We start from the raw sequence: 17,439 nt of genomic DNA, 5'->3' as shown, positions 1-17,439 counted from the left end.
CTGAAAGATGTCAAATAATCAATAGTTTGTAATCAAAAGCCTATATGAAAATCCCACATTAGAAGCCAAACAGCACAACAGGGGAAGACTCAGAGACAACATGAGCAAGGAAATGTCTATAAAAACAAGGTTCAACAAACAGAATTCCAGTCATCTCTTCAAGAAAAATTATTTTACCTTCTCTGTAAGTGTTTTGACCAAAGCTGAGTGTGGTACAATATCTGTATTGGAAAGTAATGGTTTTGGGGGCTTTTTTCCTTTTTAATGCAGTATATCTGGATCCCCAACTCCTTAATTAGGGTATTGAAGGCTACTGACAGCTTATGAGGGACAGGAAATACACAGTGGACTCTTCTGAGTAAAGGACAGCCAAGCATCATTTGCAACCACAGATAGCTACCCCTTTGTGACGTATGGTATTATTTATTCACATGTCTCCTTAGTATGGTGTGACGGGGAAGAGCTGGAGCTGCAGACTAAGAATGCCTGGATTTCAATCCTGGCTCAGTCGCTCTCTGGAGGATTGCCAAGGTTCAGTGTCCACATCTGTAAAATGGGGATAATATGAGACCTAATTCACCGTCTTGTGAGGATTGATGAGGGGGAGTCCATCAATGCTCAGTAGAGGACCTGACAGAGCAATCATTTGTTAAATAATATTTATTATTATTGTTGTGCTTATTATCCTTCAATCTTGCAATCCTGAATGTTTTATCTAGGAGCCATTTGAAAACAACATCTTGACAGCTCACTTTCAGAAACAGACATCAACCTCAGCAGATGAGCATTTGCTCCTCTGGGTTGGTATTCTGTAGGGTTGCATGTGCTTGGATGGTAACTCATAGGGCAGGGCCAGACTTATCTGTCAGGTGTCCTCCCTAGTGGGTTCAAAATTACTTAGGGCCACAGGTCAGGGGGTGAAGAGTATTGCTTATCACCCTTTCTCCTCCTGGCAGAGTCACCCTCTCCCATGAAGTCTACAATGTCACCATTTTTCCAGCCTGGTAAGCAATGATCAGCCTAGTCTTTAAGCTCCTTGGCCTCCATGATGCACCCATGGTAATGGGCTGCTGTTGGTTTGCATATGAATCTGAGAACATGTCAGCACTTGTCACCACCTCCAGAGCTGTGTTAGTGGCCTGAACGACTGATATCATTCTAGGCTCAGGCAATTGTGTAGTGTTATTCTTATTTTGAGTCCCACATCTATCATCTCACTATGTCTTCCACTTAAAGGTGAAAAGTGTTATTTAAAAGGGTGCCAAGTCCAGGAATTGACTCGACAGCAATGGGTTTAGTTTTTTGGTTTAAGTCCAGGGAAAAGATCACTTGAGTTAGGCAAGTCCCAGGAAATAGGTCCCAGACCCTGCTGATTGCAGTGTCCATAGCAATAAATTTTGTGATGCATCATTTTGCCAATACGTATTTAAAGTCTTAGAAAAGTTGCTACCTTCTAGCCTAGAAAATTTGCTTCTAGGGATTTGACTTATGAAAGACTTTAGAGATTCATTCAATAATTTATAGCAAGGATATTCATCACAGGAAAAAAATGTGAAAGGACCCACTAAACGGAATTGGTTAAATTAATTATGGTTTGAGTATTATGATGGATTACTACGTAGACATCAAGTGAGGATGGCAGGTTGGGAAACAGTATGTAAAATATGAACCTAGGTTTGTAATAAAAAATAGTAGATACATGCTTAAACAAAGCAAAATATTAAGAATGATTTTCTCTAGGTGGTAGAGCTACAAAAAGCTTTTTATTTTTGCCCTATGCTTCTCTGTATGTCCTAAATGTTTTACTACTGACACATATTTGCAATTTAAAGAGAAATAAGTGTTATTATAAAGAAGGAGAAAAAGAAAGCTTGTAAGAATTAGGGTTTCTATCCAGAAAGCCAGTTCCAGATGCGTGATTTTGGACAAGCCACCTGATACTTCTGTCCTCCCTCAGTTGCCTCACCTGCGAAATGGAAATAAAAACATGAGCCCCTCTGTCTTCCTAGGATGGTTAGGCTCAAAAGAGAAAGTTAAAGCATAAAGGTTTTATAAACTTTAAAGTAGTATATATATTTAAAATTTTGCCATTATTATGAAACAGAAGTTCATAGAGGTAGGAGCACCATAGTGGTAGAATTAAAATTAATGAACCAAAATATTTCTGCTATATTATGGCATTATCCTGAGAAATTCTCTGTAAAGATATAGAGTATTTTATTGTTATATAATGTCTCCTCCCAAAGATAAAATATAAATTTCTTTTGACTCCCAGACAAAACCAAGGTCCAGTTCAAATAAAGTGGATGCCCCTCTTTTCAGCATAAGCTGTATCTCTGATGTGAGCATTTTCTCTTTTACTGATAAATGCATATAAAAAAAGAATGTCACTTCTCTTTGTCTTCAATCGAATATTCAACCAACAGGAAGAATGGGAAATTGAAATGCTGCAAGTTTTCATTTCTGTAGTTGCCCACGTTTAGTGGGTAATTTGGATACAGTCTTAGAACACAAGGAAGCATAAATTATAACCAAAATGGGACCATTGGAGACAATGACGGAAGCTGCTATTAAAAAAAAAAAAGCTGAGAGGAAGAAACATTTGGGAAATGGAAATTAGGGCAGGTTTTGAAATATTTTCAAACCTGTTTACTACCATCTGTTAGGAGTCTGTGCTGCTAGGGATTTATCATTTCCTATCTATAAAATCCTCTGGCTGGCTATGGAAAACAAATTTGGGAAAAGATGATTAAGCTTCCTTCTTATTGACAAAGAAGTAGAGACCTGGTAAGCAGGCGTGGAACTAAAATTGTGACGTGGCTGCTAAGGAACGCCTCCCTCTACTCCCGCTCATATTTTTTGTCTTCTTGGGGCCTTTCGAAACTCATTTTCATATATTAAAAGTTACTCTACTGCTTTGCTGCTTCACCTGAGGAGTGGCGTTGCCGCAGATGACACAGCTGTTCAGGAAGAGGATCAGACAACAGGGAACAGGGTTCTGCCATGATGCCATTTACGCTGGGCATCCTGTAAGGTCAGTTCATTGCTAGTTATTCCATGACGGTCCTGAAAAGGAAGCCAGTTTAGCACTTCAATCTATTTATCAGGTTGTGCAGTGCAAAAAATCTGTAAACAGAATGGATTATACTTCTTTGTGAAAATGGAAATCAAACAGAAAACAAGGACTGTTTTCAGTAGAACTACGTTTTGGCTTGGGTCTTAGAGATTAAAACCCTTTGCTGTCAAATTGATTGTAACTCATGGTGACCCCATGTGTTGCAAAGTATAACTGTTACATAGGGTTTTCTTGGCTGTAATCTTTATGGAAGAAGATAGCCAGGCCTTTCTTCTGAGATGCTGCTGGATGGGTTTGAACTGCCAACCTTTAGGTTAGTAATAGAGCACAAATCATTTGTACCACCAGGGACCTTCTCTTAAAAAATTACTTGAGTAAATTTATAATACAAACACAACTTGTATAACATAGCCACCAACTGCTGTCAAGTCAATTCTAACTCATGGCGACCCCATGTGTGTCAAAATAGAAATCTGTTTATAGTTTTTTTTTTTTTTAATGATATTTTATTGTAATTTTGATGAGGGTTTACACAGCAATTTAGGTTCCCACTCAACAATTCCTATGCAAGTTGTTTAGTGAGGTTGGCCACATTGTTCACAATGGGTAAACATTTTCATTATTTCCATTCTGGTTGTTCCATTTTCACTAATCTAGTTTCCCTGCCTCCTTACATTCTCACCTTGTTTTAAAGTAATTTTTGACCTTTGGTTTCATATAGGTGGTCTCTCAAATTTTGTTGTTGCTCTTGAGAATATGTACAACAAAACATATACTAATTCAACTGCTTTTACATGTGCGGTTCAGTGACATTAACTACATTCTTTCAGTTATGCATCCATTCACACCCTTCTTTTCTGAGTTGTTCCTCCCCCATTAACACAAACTCACTGCCTCCTAAATTTCCTATCTAATCTTTTGAGTTGCTGTTTTCACTTTGATTTCATATAGATATTTCTTAAAATATCATAATGTTCAAGACGGTGTGTTTTTACTAGTTTAGCTGTTGTTTGGTTTTAAGAAGCCTTTAGGGGATATTTTTGGTTTAAGGGCATTAGTTTTAGGCATTCATCCAGCCTCCATGGCTCCAGGAAGTCTGGAGTCCATGAGAATTTGATATTCTGTTCTGTATATTTCCCCCTTTTGATCAGGATTCTTCTATGGCATCTTTGATCAAAATGTACAGTAATGGTAGCCAGGCACCATCTGGTTCTTCTGGTCTCATGGCAAAGGAGGCAGTTATTCATGGAGCTGCATATTCCATAAAAAAAAAAAAAAAATTTTTTTTTTTCCTCCTCCTATTCCTGACTGGAAGGTGACTTGGGAAGTAGCTGACAATAGAAGGATGGGAGACATGTGGAGCCCACCTAGACCCAGCCCACAGCCTGGAGCCAAGCCCAGCCAACTCTGTCCTAAATCAGCTGTGCTCCAGCTGACTACAGATGTGAGTGAGAAATAAATGCTTTTTTATTGTCTACCATTAAAATTTAATTGTTTGTTACATGGTAAAAGATAACCAATATAAAAGGTCCCAAATATTTATTGAATGAATTAATAATTCAGGTTTTAGTGTTTTAGGAAGTGTCTATACTACTCATGCATAATAAAAGATTTTATCTCTGAAGAATATATATGAAATTAAATAAACAACCCAAGGATAAGGGGTGTGATATGGATTTAGAGTTTCACTCGCAGGGAAAGGAGACAGAAGAAGAAACTTTCTTTCCCCTGGGATGAATGTTTGACAGCACAAATTTTCTTTTCCATTAAGTTTATCAGGTTTGGGAAAAGGGAATAACACAGAGCCCCAATCCTGGTCTTTCCATTTTTCTTGTGAACATTGTGTGCTTTGTGGTGTGTGTGTGAGTGTATGTGTGTGTGTGTGTCTGTGTATGTAAAGAAGGCAGAGGAGGGCAGTAGGCAGGGGGGTAAAGGAAGCAAGAAACACCCAAACTGAAAACTACTTTTTAGCAACGTGTGTACACCAAAGTCGAATTATACTGTTTTTAATCTTGATATTGATATTGAGAGTGACATTTATACTGATACATTTTAAACAACTGTGAATAGCTTACATAGAAACACATTTTACCTTTTAAGTAGATGCAATAGCAAATTTTCAAAGCACTCAAATAGTTCACACTGCCTAATTTTCAACGAAAAAATGTTTCTTAAATCAGAGAGAACACCACCTTTGCATTTTGAAAAGGATTTTCGGAAAAGGTGCTATTACAACTTTATTCAGAACACTACTTATGTAGTTATTTAAAAAACTGTAATATTTTTCAGTATTTTTATTTTTATTGAGCTTGTGAGAGAGAGAGTGAGAGAGAAGCCAGAAAGAAGGAAACACTGTCCCTTTTAAAGAATTTTGAATTTGGAGATAGTCCATCTGTTGTCCAAGTATCTCTGCCATTTAACTAATAGTCAAATTCCTGGAGGGATTCAGAGAGTAAAGTTTGGGTTTGTAGGCTTTCCAGTTAATGACCTTTTGGAGGCACTTAGAAATGGAAGGGTTTTGCCAATTGCAAAATATGGCCAGCCGTAATATGAAACGACCACAATTACATCCACAGAGGCCGGAATCGGGCAGTGACCCAGAGAATGATGTACTGTGGGTGCCAGTTTCTGGAAACCCATACATCTTGGAGCATCCCTAGAATGTATTCAGTTTCTGACAGAAAAATTAATGTGTATTTGCCAAATCTGCCTTCTGATCTCTTGAACACTCTTTGTTACAAAGATACCATTGAGGGAAGAAAAAAAAAAAAAATCCAAACTCATTTGACCATATTCATGAACATTCCTGCAAACAGAACATAATTTTGCCGTTATGATAATCAGATAAATGAGTTTTGTTTGGTTCAGAAAGATTTAAGATTTTTCCACCTAATCATGGAATTTACATTTTAAATACAAAACATATGGGTATGTATTCAGATATGACATAACATCCTCAGGTGTGTAAAAAGGAACGTCCTGACAGATGTTCACAGAGGATAGTATTTAGAAGAAATATCAGGTGTGATTTAAGTGACTCCAGCCGCTAGAATTTGGCTTTATTGCCAAAGATGGGAAAAGAGAACTTAGCTTTTGAGCTCCCTCTCTTAGATCATTGTATTTCTCAAATGCAGTTTCGTCCAAAGATGTATTTCCCCTGCCAAGGCTGACCTTATGAATAGTTGGAATAGATTGATTTCAGGGTTCAATGTGTTTTTCTGGGATACCCTGATGGTCTTGGTGCCAATAAAACAAACAAAGCTCCTCCTGCTTCTGAGACTAAAGATTGAAACCCTCCCATCCTTGTTAAGGACTTTGGTTCAGGTTTAAATAAAAATACCCCTCAGAAAGCAATTCTTTATTTTCTTCTCTAACTTTTCAAAACTCAGTATAACTGAGGAAGCTTGGCGATTAAACCATTGCTGTAGAAAAGAATATAGCTCAAGGAATGTTTTTTGCAGCTCTGTAAAAAAGTATAACTGAGGAAGCTTGGCGATTAAACCATTGCTGTAGAAAAGAATATAGCTCGAGGAATGTTTTTTGCAGCTCTGTAGAGCATGGCAAAAAAACTAAGAACCCCCTAAATGTCTGGCAACAGGATATTGGTGAAATAAATCAGGCTACCTCAATATAATGGCATGCTTATAACCACTGAAAATAATACTGAGGAAAGATTTTTCTCTAACAGCCGACTATTCACGATGTGCAAAGTGAAAAGGGCAGGCTATAAAACAATGTAAAGCAGGATTTCATTATTTTATTTACCATTGCAAACAGGCAAAAGCCATATACATTGATAGGTTGACAGTGGTTATTTCTAAGTGATGGAGCTATGAAAAATTTTGATAATTTTCTTTTTACATACATGTATTCAAATTTTTTTCATATTTTATTCAAAATTTTCTGTGAATGAAAAGATATAAATGACAACATATATGTGTGTATATATATATATGTAATTGATTCCTATGAGTGGCAACCCCACCTGTTTCCAAGTAGAGCTGTGCTCCATAAGGTTTTCAGTGGAAGTAGAGCAACAGGCCTTTCTTCTGAGATCCCTCTGGGTGAGCTGAACCACCAACCTTTAGTTACTAAAGGAATGCTTAATCATTTGCACCACCCAGGGACTCCTGCCATGATGAACCAAAAAAGAGAGCAGTAGCCATCAAGTCGATTCTGACTCATGGTGACCCTAAGCACTGTAGAGCAGAGCTGCTTCGTAGGGTTTTCAAAGCTGTGACCTTTCAGAAGCAGGTTGCCAGGTCTTTTTTCTGAGGCACTACTGGGTGGGTTAACTGTTAACTTTTCCGTTAGTAGGCTAGTGCTTAATTGTGCTGCCCAGGACTCCTGTCCATGGTGAGCACACAATAAAGAACAGCGTTTATTATTATTGCTACTTATAACTTCTTTTGAAAAAATATTTTATTGTGTTTTTGGTGAAAGTTTACACAGCAAATTAGGTTTCCATTTAACTGTTTCTATACATATTGTTCAGTGACATTAGCTACATTTTCCACATTGTGTCAGTCAACATTCTCATTATTTCCTTTCTGCTTGTTCCGTTTCCATTAATCTAACTTCCTTGCCCCACCTCCCCCCACCTGCTCATCTTTGTTTTAGAGTAAATGTTGACTGTTTGATCTCATATAGATAATTTTTTTTTTTTTTTTTTAAGTAGCACAGTACCAGCGGTGGTACTGCTTATTTTATGGGCCAATCTGTTATTTAGCTGAAAGATGACCTCCAGGAGCAGTTTCAGGTCAAAGTTTAAAAGGAATCTCAGGGCAATTGTCTCGAGATTTTCTCTATTCTTTACCAGTCCAGTAAGTCTGGCCTTTTTTAAAGAATTTGAGTTTTGTTCTACAATTTTCTCCCATTCCATCTGGGGCCAACTATTGTATCCCTGGTCAGAATGGTCAGTAGTGGTAGCCAGGCACCATCTAGTTCTGGTTTCAGGATAGAGGAGGCCGTAGCTTATGTAGGAAATTAGTCCTGTGGACTAATTTCCCCTTTGAGTCTTTGGTTTCCTTTTTTCTCTTTTGCTCCAGACAAGTAGAGACCAATAGTTGTACCTTAGATAGTCACTTTCAAGCTTATAAGACCCCAGATGCTACTTAACAAACTAGGATATAGAACATAAACTTTATGGACTATGTTATGCCAATTGACTAAGTTGTTTCATGAGACTATGGTTCTAAGCCTTCAAACACAGTAAACCAATCCTAAGAGGTGTTTGCTTATGTCTGGGAGATATCCGTGACCATGCCCCCTATGTTTATTATATATATGAATGTATAGCACACACAAATATGTATACACATATGCCTTGGGTACACCTATACACGCACACGTATATACACACATATGCCTTCTATACAAATATATGCATGTATATCTACCTATGTAATCCCACTCACCTATTTTTTGGTTGTTATTGCTATCATTGTTGCAAAATTGTATGTAACATTTACTAATATTATCCCTTATTATTGCATACTTCTTTGTGTCATTATTAACCTCAGTCGAGTTTTGCGTACTTCACCCACAATCAGTATTGCCTTTTCCATCAACAAAAATAACAAGTGTCTACTGTCTAGAAAGTGATCCCCCCTCCCTTCCATCCCTGATAACCATCAAAGAATGTTGACCTCTGTGCGTATACCTATTTTTGTCTTTTTATAAAAATGGGATCATGCAACATTTGTCCTTTTTTGACTGGCTTTTTTCACTCAGACCAATGTCCTCCTGATTCATCCATGTTACAAGATGTTTCAAAAACTCATCATTATTCTTCATAGCTGCATAATATTCCATTGTATGTATATACCACCTTTTGCTTATCCATTCATCCTCTGATGGGCACTTGGGTTATTTCCATCTTTTTGCTGTTGTGGATGCTGCTGCAATGAATATAGATAGGTGTGCATTAGAGCCCTGAGCCACCAAGTAAGAAGTCTGACTACCCACCATGCTGTGAGGAAGCCCAAGCCATATGGAAAGGCTATGTGTAGGCAGGCCAGTCAACAGTCCCAGGTGAGCCTACCCTTCAAGTCATCCCAGCCCAAGTGCAGACATGTGAGCAAAAACGCCTCCAGATGATTCCAGCCCTCAGATATCTGAGTAAGCCATAGCATTTGAGTCTTCCCAGATGAGGCTTCAAACATAGTGGAGCAGAGTTAATCCATCTCTGCTGGGGCTTTTTTGAATTCCTGTTAAACAGAACTCCATAGGCAAAATTTTTTAAAAAGAAATTTTTCTATATCACTAAGCTTGGCATTGTTTGGTTTTGTTTTTTGTTTTTTTAATGCAGCAGTAGATAACAGTTACACCATTCAATTTGGACTCATGAGGAAACAGAATAAATACTTGAGATGAAATGGAAATATGGTATCCTGAAACTCCATTTTATTTCTGAGGTAGAAACACCTAGATTATATATTCTTTGTATTTTAATAAAATATAGTTATTATGTGCTTTTAGGCTATAATTTAGCTTTCAGTATAACCAAATCATGGGATGTCTTTAATTCAAGGAAGAATTTCTTCTAAGGAACACGAAATGCTATTCCATTGGACTCTATTCCCAAGCTTTGGCCATTTCTGGTTTCAGTTCATCGATAAATGCTGATTTGCTTGCTCTGGCCTGATACAGTGACATATGCTAATCATGTCTTGAACTAAAAACGTCACTCGGGCAGTTTCACTTACTGTTCTGTTATGCCAAGGTCATCTTGGGGCAATCAGCAGGGCTGAGTCATTTAATGTTTGCATGTTTCATAGCAAGCTTTTGTTACAAATTTTCATGCAAATAATTGAACAATTGTTAACACCGCAAAGCACAATGGGGGGAAAAAAAAAACACTGCCGTCCAGTCGATTTCTACTCACAGCGCCCCTATAGGACTGAGTAGAACGGCCCCTTGGGTTCTCCAAGGCTGTAAATCTTTATGGATGTGGACTGCCACATCTTTCTCCTGTAGAGCGACTGGTGGGTTTGAACCACCAGCCTTTTGGTTAGCATCCGAGCACTTAACCACTGCATCACTAGGGCTCCTTGCAACGTACAAAACTAATGTGCAAAAAAATCTATCGGCTTAGGCTGAATCAGCTTTAGTTTTGATATTTCTCTAACACGTCAAAGAAATAGGACAACATGTCTTCTTTTTTAAGTACTTGGGTAGTGCAAATGGTTAACTCACTTGCTCCATTCGGCTGTTAACTAACTAAAAGGTTAGAGGTTCAAGTCCTTGGAAGAAAGTCTGTTGACCTACTTCCAAAAAAAATAAATAAATAAAAATCTGCCATTCAAAATCCTCTGGAGCCAGGCTCTACTCTGGCACACATGGGATCACCATGAGTCGGAATCCACTTGATGGCAGCTGGCTTATCAGCTTTTTTTTTTTAAACCTATAAAGTCACTCTGTGTCAGGACACTTGAAATACCTTTTTGATTCTTGTAGTCATTTGTCATTTAAAAACTCAAAAAGATTCATATTTGTATTTATAAACATAGAACTCAAACCACTGAGTATTTACTTTTGAGGAATGTTTACTGAATTCCTCATTATCTAGTATGTATAAATAAAAATTTAAATCGATAAAATGTTAATAATTTCCCATAATCCTCAGAAAATACGTATTAGCCCTGCACTTCAATTACCTAGTGATTATGATGTCAATTATAAATTATGTCACACACACAGACATTCTCTTAGTAGCATTTTGTTGATACCTGGCCTGTACTATAAACATGGGAGTCAAAACAGAAGTTTCGCCAGAATAAGTTTAAATGGGGCTAAAGGGCAGGTTTCAACACAAAACAGTAATTTCTACGACATTTTTCTTCATAATTGTCTGAATTTTTATTTAACATGGCAGTTGCTAATGCTCTTTAGTTTTTAACTTGACAGTTTATAGGAGGTGAGATAATAAATAACCCAGTGGATTTTCAATCTGTCTAGACAAATGGAGAGGATTATGAAACTCTGAATTCGTCCAGACAGCTCTCTTGTAAAAATTAAAGATAACTCTTGCCTCAGTTTACATGAATATATCCTCAGTCTCTACTGGACATTTTCAAAATCCACCAAAGGAGCTACATCACATTAGTGCAAACAGGAATACTAATTATTGACATTCCTTACTAAAGACAAAATTCCTCGTGCCTTGCCTGTTTTCCCTTGTCATTCGTCTGGGTTGCATGTTCGAACATCTCCCTTTGGGTTCAGAGTTTTGGTTGTTTGGCAGTACTATGTTGTTTTCACCCTCCATCACTTCACACAGAGTCCTTAATGAGATCACATACCCCTGACCAGATCTAAAAGCACTTAAAGTGACGCTTATACTGTAGCGTTGCTAGGAGGATGCCTTTGGGAAGGGGCACCTAGACCTCCCGTGCCCACTGAAGGGGCAGTACAGCCAGGAGCCACCACCAGTGCCCTTGGAAAACTCTTCAAAACACATAAAGTTGTTTGTGGGCGCTCCTGCTACTTCCTAGTGCCCCCTCTTAAGATGATCTCTGAGTCTCCAAAGCCTTCCCAGAGTTAGCCTCAGTCCTGCTTGGTAGGAGAGTCAAATGATTATTTGACTAAGGAAATTCATGGTGTGATGTCTGGGAGACTCAGGACTCTACAGAGTGGTGAAGAAGAGCTTGTGAACTCAAACGGTCCACAGCAGAGAGGAAGTGTGAGGGCCATCCTCCCCAGCTACAGAGCTCTCTCTCATGGTGACTCCATGTGTGTCAGGGTAGAGCTGTGCTCCAGAGGGTTTTCAATGGCTGGTTCTTCTGAAGTAGATCACCAAGCCTTTCTTCAAGGCACTTCTGAGTGGGCTTGAAACGCCAGCCTTTCGGTCAGCAGTTGAGGGTATTAACTGTTTGCACCCGGGGACTCTGTGAGTTGGAATTGACTTGACAAAAGCTGATTTGATTTTATAGGGCTCTCTCTAGGAGTGAAGAGCAGATGAGGAATCTGATATTTTATTTCTGGAACATCGCTAGCCTCTCCCTTAGATACTGAATGGATAAAGCTGATGTGTTGTTAAGCAAATGCTGGAGAAGTAGGTTTTCCATTTTAGGCCTTGATGAAGTAACACTTTTAAAAGCATAGTGCTCTTAATCCTTGCTCAGAAATGCTATCAAGTGTGTGACAAGTTAGATAGATAAACAGGCAGGTAGATAGGTGGGCAGGTATAAAAGAAGAGAAAAGATAGATTGATAGAAAGAATAATGAACTGACAGGTAGATTACAGACAGGGACAAAAAGACAGAGCTAGATAAATAGAGCAATTACCTAACCACCTGCTATTTTTCTCCCACATTCTTCTTAACTCTTTGACCAGCTATCAGAATCGTACCATTGTACTGGGAGAAAGAAGGTACTTAACTGGTATCCATATTCATTCTATGACATTTCTTTCAAGATATTTTAATTAAATGGATTTTGCATGTGTCAAGTACTGTTCATTGTAAAGATCTGAAAGACAGGCCTGTCTCCCTGAAGAAACATAGTCTATGGGCCTGCAGATTGTTCTGGTGAGGGCAAGAGAAGCTGCAGCCTGGAAACGGAAACTGTGTGGTGATCATACTGTGTTCAAGGCCAAGGCTGTAATGGCTCAATGTCCTTGCTGGCTAGTTATCAGGTCTTTTAAAAGAGATACCCATTGCCGTCAAATCGATTCTGACTTATAGCAACCCTATAGGAGGGAGCAGAATTGCGCCATAGGGTTTCCAAGGAGCAGCTGGTAGATTCAAACTGCTGAACTTTTGGTTAGCAGCCGAGCTCTTAACCACTGCACCACCAGGGATAATAAATTTTTTTTTTTTTAAGTCTCATTAAAAGAGGGGATAGACATGAAGTGTTCAGTACAGTGCTTGGCATGAAGTAAACCCCCATGATGTTAGCTACAGAATCAATCAGTGGCCGTCAAGTGGATTCTGACTCAAGGCGGCCCCATGTGTGTCAGAGTAGAACTGTGCTCCACGGGGCTTTCAATGGCTGATTTTTTTTAAGACTTAGATCGATCACCAGGCTTTTCTTCTGAGGTACCTCTGGGCGGACTCAAACCTTCAACCTTTCAGTTTGCAGCTGAATGTGTTAACAGTCTGCACCACCCAGCCTTCCATGCAAGAGACCCAGGTTTGACTCCCAGCCAATGCGACTCATGTGCAGCCACCACCCATCTGTGAGTGGAGGCTTGCGTGTTGCTATGATGCTTAATAGGTTTCAGCAGAGCTTTCAGACTAAGACAGACTAGGAAGGGAGGCCTGGTGATCTACTTCCTAAAATCAGCCAATGAAAACCCAGTGAATCACAATGGTACAATATGCAAACAACCGCAGGAATAGCACAGGACTGGCAACACTTTGTCATTCTGCTGTGCATGGGGTCACCAGGAGTCAGGGGGTCACCATGAGTTGGGGCAACTAGACTGCAGCTAGCAACAGCAACAAAAACATAGCATCAGCCATACAAGAAGCCATCATTCATTCATTCACTTAAGTATTTCTTTAGTGTTTATTGAGGGCCAGGTTCTGAGCCAGTAGCTACAGCAACGTATAAGACCAACACATCTCTGTCCTCATGGGGTTACGTTAGTGCAGGGAAGAATCTTCAAGTGCTCCCATTGGTTCGAAAAGACTCCAGAGAAGAAAATCATGAAGGGCAAGGGCTCAGGACTCACTGAGTTCAAGAGAAGTAGTGGCTTCATCAAACTCCAGAGACCCTTTGAATTTTTAAGCTTCACCATCAGTTTTTGCCTGATTATCTTCTGTGACAATGGACTTTTCCTGTGGGGTAAAGCTTTCTAAACAGAATTCTAGGGATGATTTCCACTCCATCCTTTCTTTTATCATTTTTTAACAATTTTATTACCCACATCACCATTTAAACACAGAGTAGTTAGCAGCCTCTAATGTTGGTAGTAACTTGCCTGTGTAACTCTCTTTCCTTGGAGTCTGATTCTCCTGGCCAGCAGTTGAGGAAGATTTTAAAGCTGAGAGTCTCTATAACTGACAGGAACAACCCACAGAGATTCTAAACCTCCAACCCTGCCAGAAGCCCTGGTAAGAATGTTGTCGCTCTTCTCTCCAACCTTTGGTTATTAAACAGATAATGGGAGCTGACCTCATCTCATGTTAGGGGCGGTGAGAAAGGCAGATGCCTTCCCAACCGATTGCCATGACTTCACATCTGATTCACTCCTCCCTGTCTTTAGTGGAAGTCAAAGGGTTGAACAGCTGACTCACAATTGTTCCAGCCCCCTCAACATAACATGCTTTCACCAATTCTTCTCTCCCCATTGTGCTTTGTTGAGGAGTCTTCATCAGGTCTATGAGTCTTCATCAGGCTAGAGTGAGTTCTTCTGAGCCTTAAACAAGTTTTCCTCAAAGGAAGCTGGTCTGTAGAGCCCATGTCATCTCCTCTTTTTGAAATTCAGCATTAAGGGAGTACAAGGAAATGCCTAGGTTCAGGCAAATGGGCTCACTCATGAAGGTTAAGAGAAAATACCCAAAGTGATCATTGTAAAAATCTTTGATTTGCCATAGTTTTGTAAAGCAGGCTTGTAACTATGTCTCAGAAGGACCTTGGGTTATATTCCAGTCTATTTAATAACAAGGCAGCATCTTATTGATACCTTTTCTGCCTGCTCCCAAATAATTAAACACACCTAGCTATTTTAATAAATACACCAAACTCGTAAACAAGTAGATAAACTTCGATCCTTCTAACAGACACTGAACGTAACAGCTGTTCAATAAATACAAGTTCTGGCTCAGTTGTAATTATTACAGTTGTTATTTAATAATGATAATTTTTGCCTTGCCTCTCTCCCTTGAGGCTGTCATCTTCAAGGGACTGTGTCTATCTTTCTTCCTCATTTCTTTATCCCTAGCATTTAGTGTAGACTCCAGCACCAAGTTGCCATTCAATAAATGTTTGCTGAATGGATGAGTGGGTTTGAATGCAGAGGCATTGGTTAGCTCAGGGCAGCACATTTTATTAAAATGTTTCCATGATGTAGGTAGAAACAGGAGGTGAAACATATGGAAATGATCAGAAGGGTACAAAGTGCATGGTGCAGAACTACAGCCCTGTTGGAGGATAATGCCAAACAGACAGCTTGACGTATACTGTGAGTGGAATGGCTGCCTGATTACCAGGACTGTTGAAGGCTCTGATTCAGAGGTATACGGAAGGGGGATTAAAAGGGAGCATGTGCCCCTGGGCGCAAATGCAAGGGGGCACCAGGCGAGGCTGGCCAGGGAAACACTCCTTCCTCTCCCTCTTCAAAGGGGTTGGGGAGGTTCTGGGTGGCGGCAAATTTAGAGATTGTCCCTGGGCACTCTACCCTCGCTACATCTGTGCTCTGATTACCACACTCATTTCTCTGCTTGGCCAATTCTTACCCAGACATTTCTTCCATTTTTCCAGAAATACAATTCTACATCTTCCTAAGTGCTTCATTTTTCTGGAGTTATCAAGGAGTACAGTGTTCTGCATCTTGGAATTTCTCAGGTTACTGAAGTCTACCCATTGAAACAACAACCCTTTTGGAATTTTAGTCATTGTTGTGAGTTGTTATTTTTTCTTAAAGAGTTACGCTGGAGCTTTTTGAAGACTCAGAGTCACCTGGATACTTACACATAGATTATTGATTTATAACTTTTCCTCCTAGACCCTCATGGTTTGAGGATAGAAGCTGGTAATGGGGCGCGGCAAGGGGCAGAAGAACAACAGAGTGTGGAGCTCAAAGCTCTCTGATGCTCTTAGGTCTATTTTACAGATTGGGATTTCTTGATCGCTGTTGGGACGAAGAATTCTACTGCTTAATATCTACTTACATGCATTAGTCTTCAAATGATTCTCTTAGATATGTTGAGAATATATTGCTTTCTCCATTTTACAGGAACAGAAATTGATTCAGAAAGGGTAAATTTACTTGATAAGAAAACACATAGCTAACTCAAACATTTAGTAAGCACCTATTTTGTTCCAGGTCCTGTTTTAGGAGCTTTATGTCATGATTTTTATCTTAACATTTTTAACATCAACGATCACACTGTGCTAGTTCATGGCAAAACAGACTAAGAGCCATGTCGTGTCCCTCCGGTGTTCTTTACACGATGTCACACTACTTGTACAAAATAATACCCATAAAGCAATTGAGAAAGCACATTTACATTCATTACCTCATTTTACTCTTTTTGTCCTTGTGCTGTGACACAATGATGCCCTTGAGCCTAGAGGAAGTATATCAGGTGGTGAGTCCCAACGTTGAATGGCTTCAGGTGGTTGTCCACTAGATTTCTTGGATTGTCTTTCATCTCCATAGTAGATGGTTCCTGGGCCTATTAAGGACTTATATTCTCATCTGCACCTACCTTAAGGCCAGATTCAGCACCGTTTCACAGCCCTGCACAAAACAAGTCCAACGTCAAAGGCATTGAAGAACAATTAGATTTCACTGATATTTTCTTAAGAAAACTAAGTAGACAGTTAAATCATACCCTAAAAGGCATCACTGCCTTAAGATCACCTATAAATATTTCTGTTCTTCCCTTGGATTTTATTTCTGGAAACAACTATGTTACCTATCCTCTCTCACAGATGACACTCAAGGGTCAAGCTCTCCCAAATGCCCTGAGTTGCCCTAAGCAATTCACTCTGATTATTCATCCATGCCTTTGAAGTTGGATTGGGTTAGTGCAGGGCTGTGAGAGAGTGCTGAATCTGGCCTTAGAGTAGGTGGAGGGTGAGACTGTAGGCTCCTAAATGGGTTCAAATCCCTGAGACACACTAGTTTTATGGGTGTATTTTGGGGTAAATTTGATGCATGGGAGATTCTGCAGACGCAGCAAAGGAAATGTCAGTATTGGATAGGGGCCCAGCCCACAGTTGCCAAGAATGGCTTTGTCCTCAGTGAAGCCTGAAGGAGCTGATGTATTTAGTGTTGGAGTCCTTCTCTGACTCTGAGCAAAGTACTCAGAGAAGGCTGTGGCTTCACTGAATAGCTCCCAACAGCCACCACAGCCACATATCTTGCCCACCTCTATAATACTCCCATTGCTACCTAAGACAGTTGAGGCAAAGACAGAGGTTAAGTTAGCACAAGTTCCAGTACCTTTCCCAGGCTTTTCAATTGGTCATTGACTCATAGAGAAGATTGTGGGAAGGTGAGAGAAGGAAAGCACCACCTAGATACTGTTTACTATTTATTTGTCTCTTGATAATGTAAATCACTTCTTAGTATAAGAAGCTAACAGTGGTAATTGTTTTAACCACTTCTTCCCTTAATTCCATAGCAATAAATCATTTCTTTCTAGAGGACTCTTGATCATCATAGGAAACCAGGATCCTCCCAGCCA

This window comes from Elephas maximus, chromosome 4 (genome assembly GCF_024166365.1).
Source record: "Elephas maximus indicus isolate mEleMax1 chromosome 4, mEleMax1 primary haplotype, whole genome shotgun sequence".
NCBI lineage: Eukaryota > Metazoa > Chordata > Mammalia > Proboscidea > Elephantidae > Elephas > Elephas maximus.
This window is presented reverse-complemented; position numbering follows the sequence as displayed.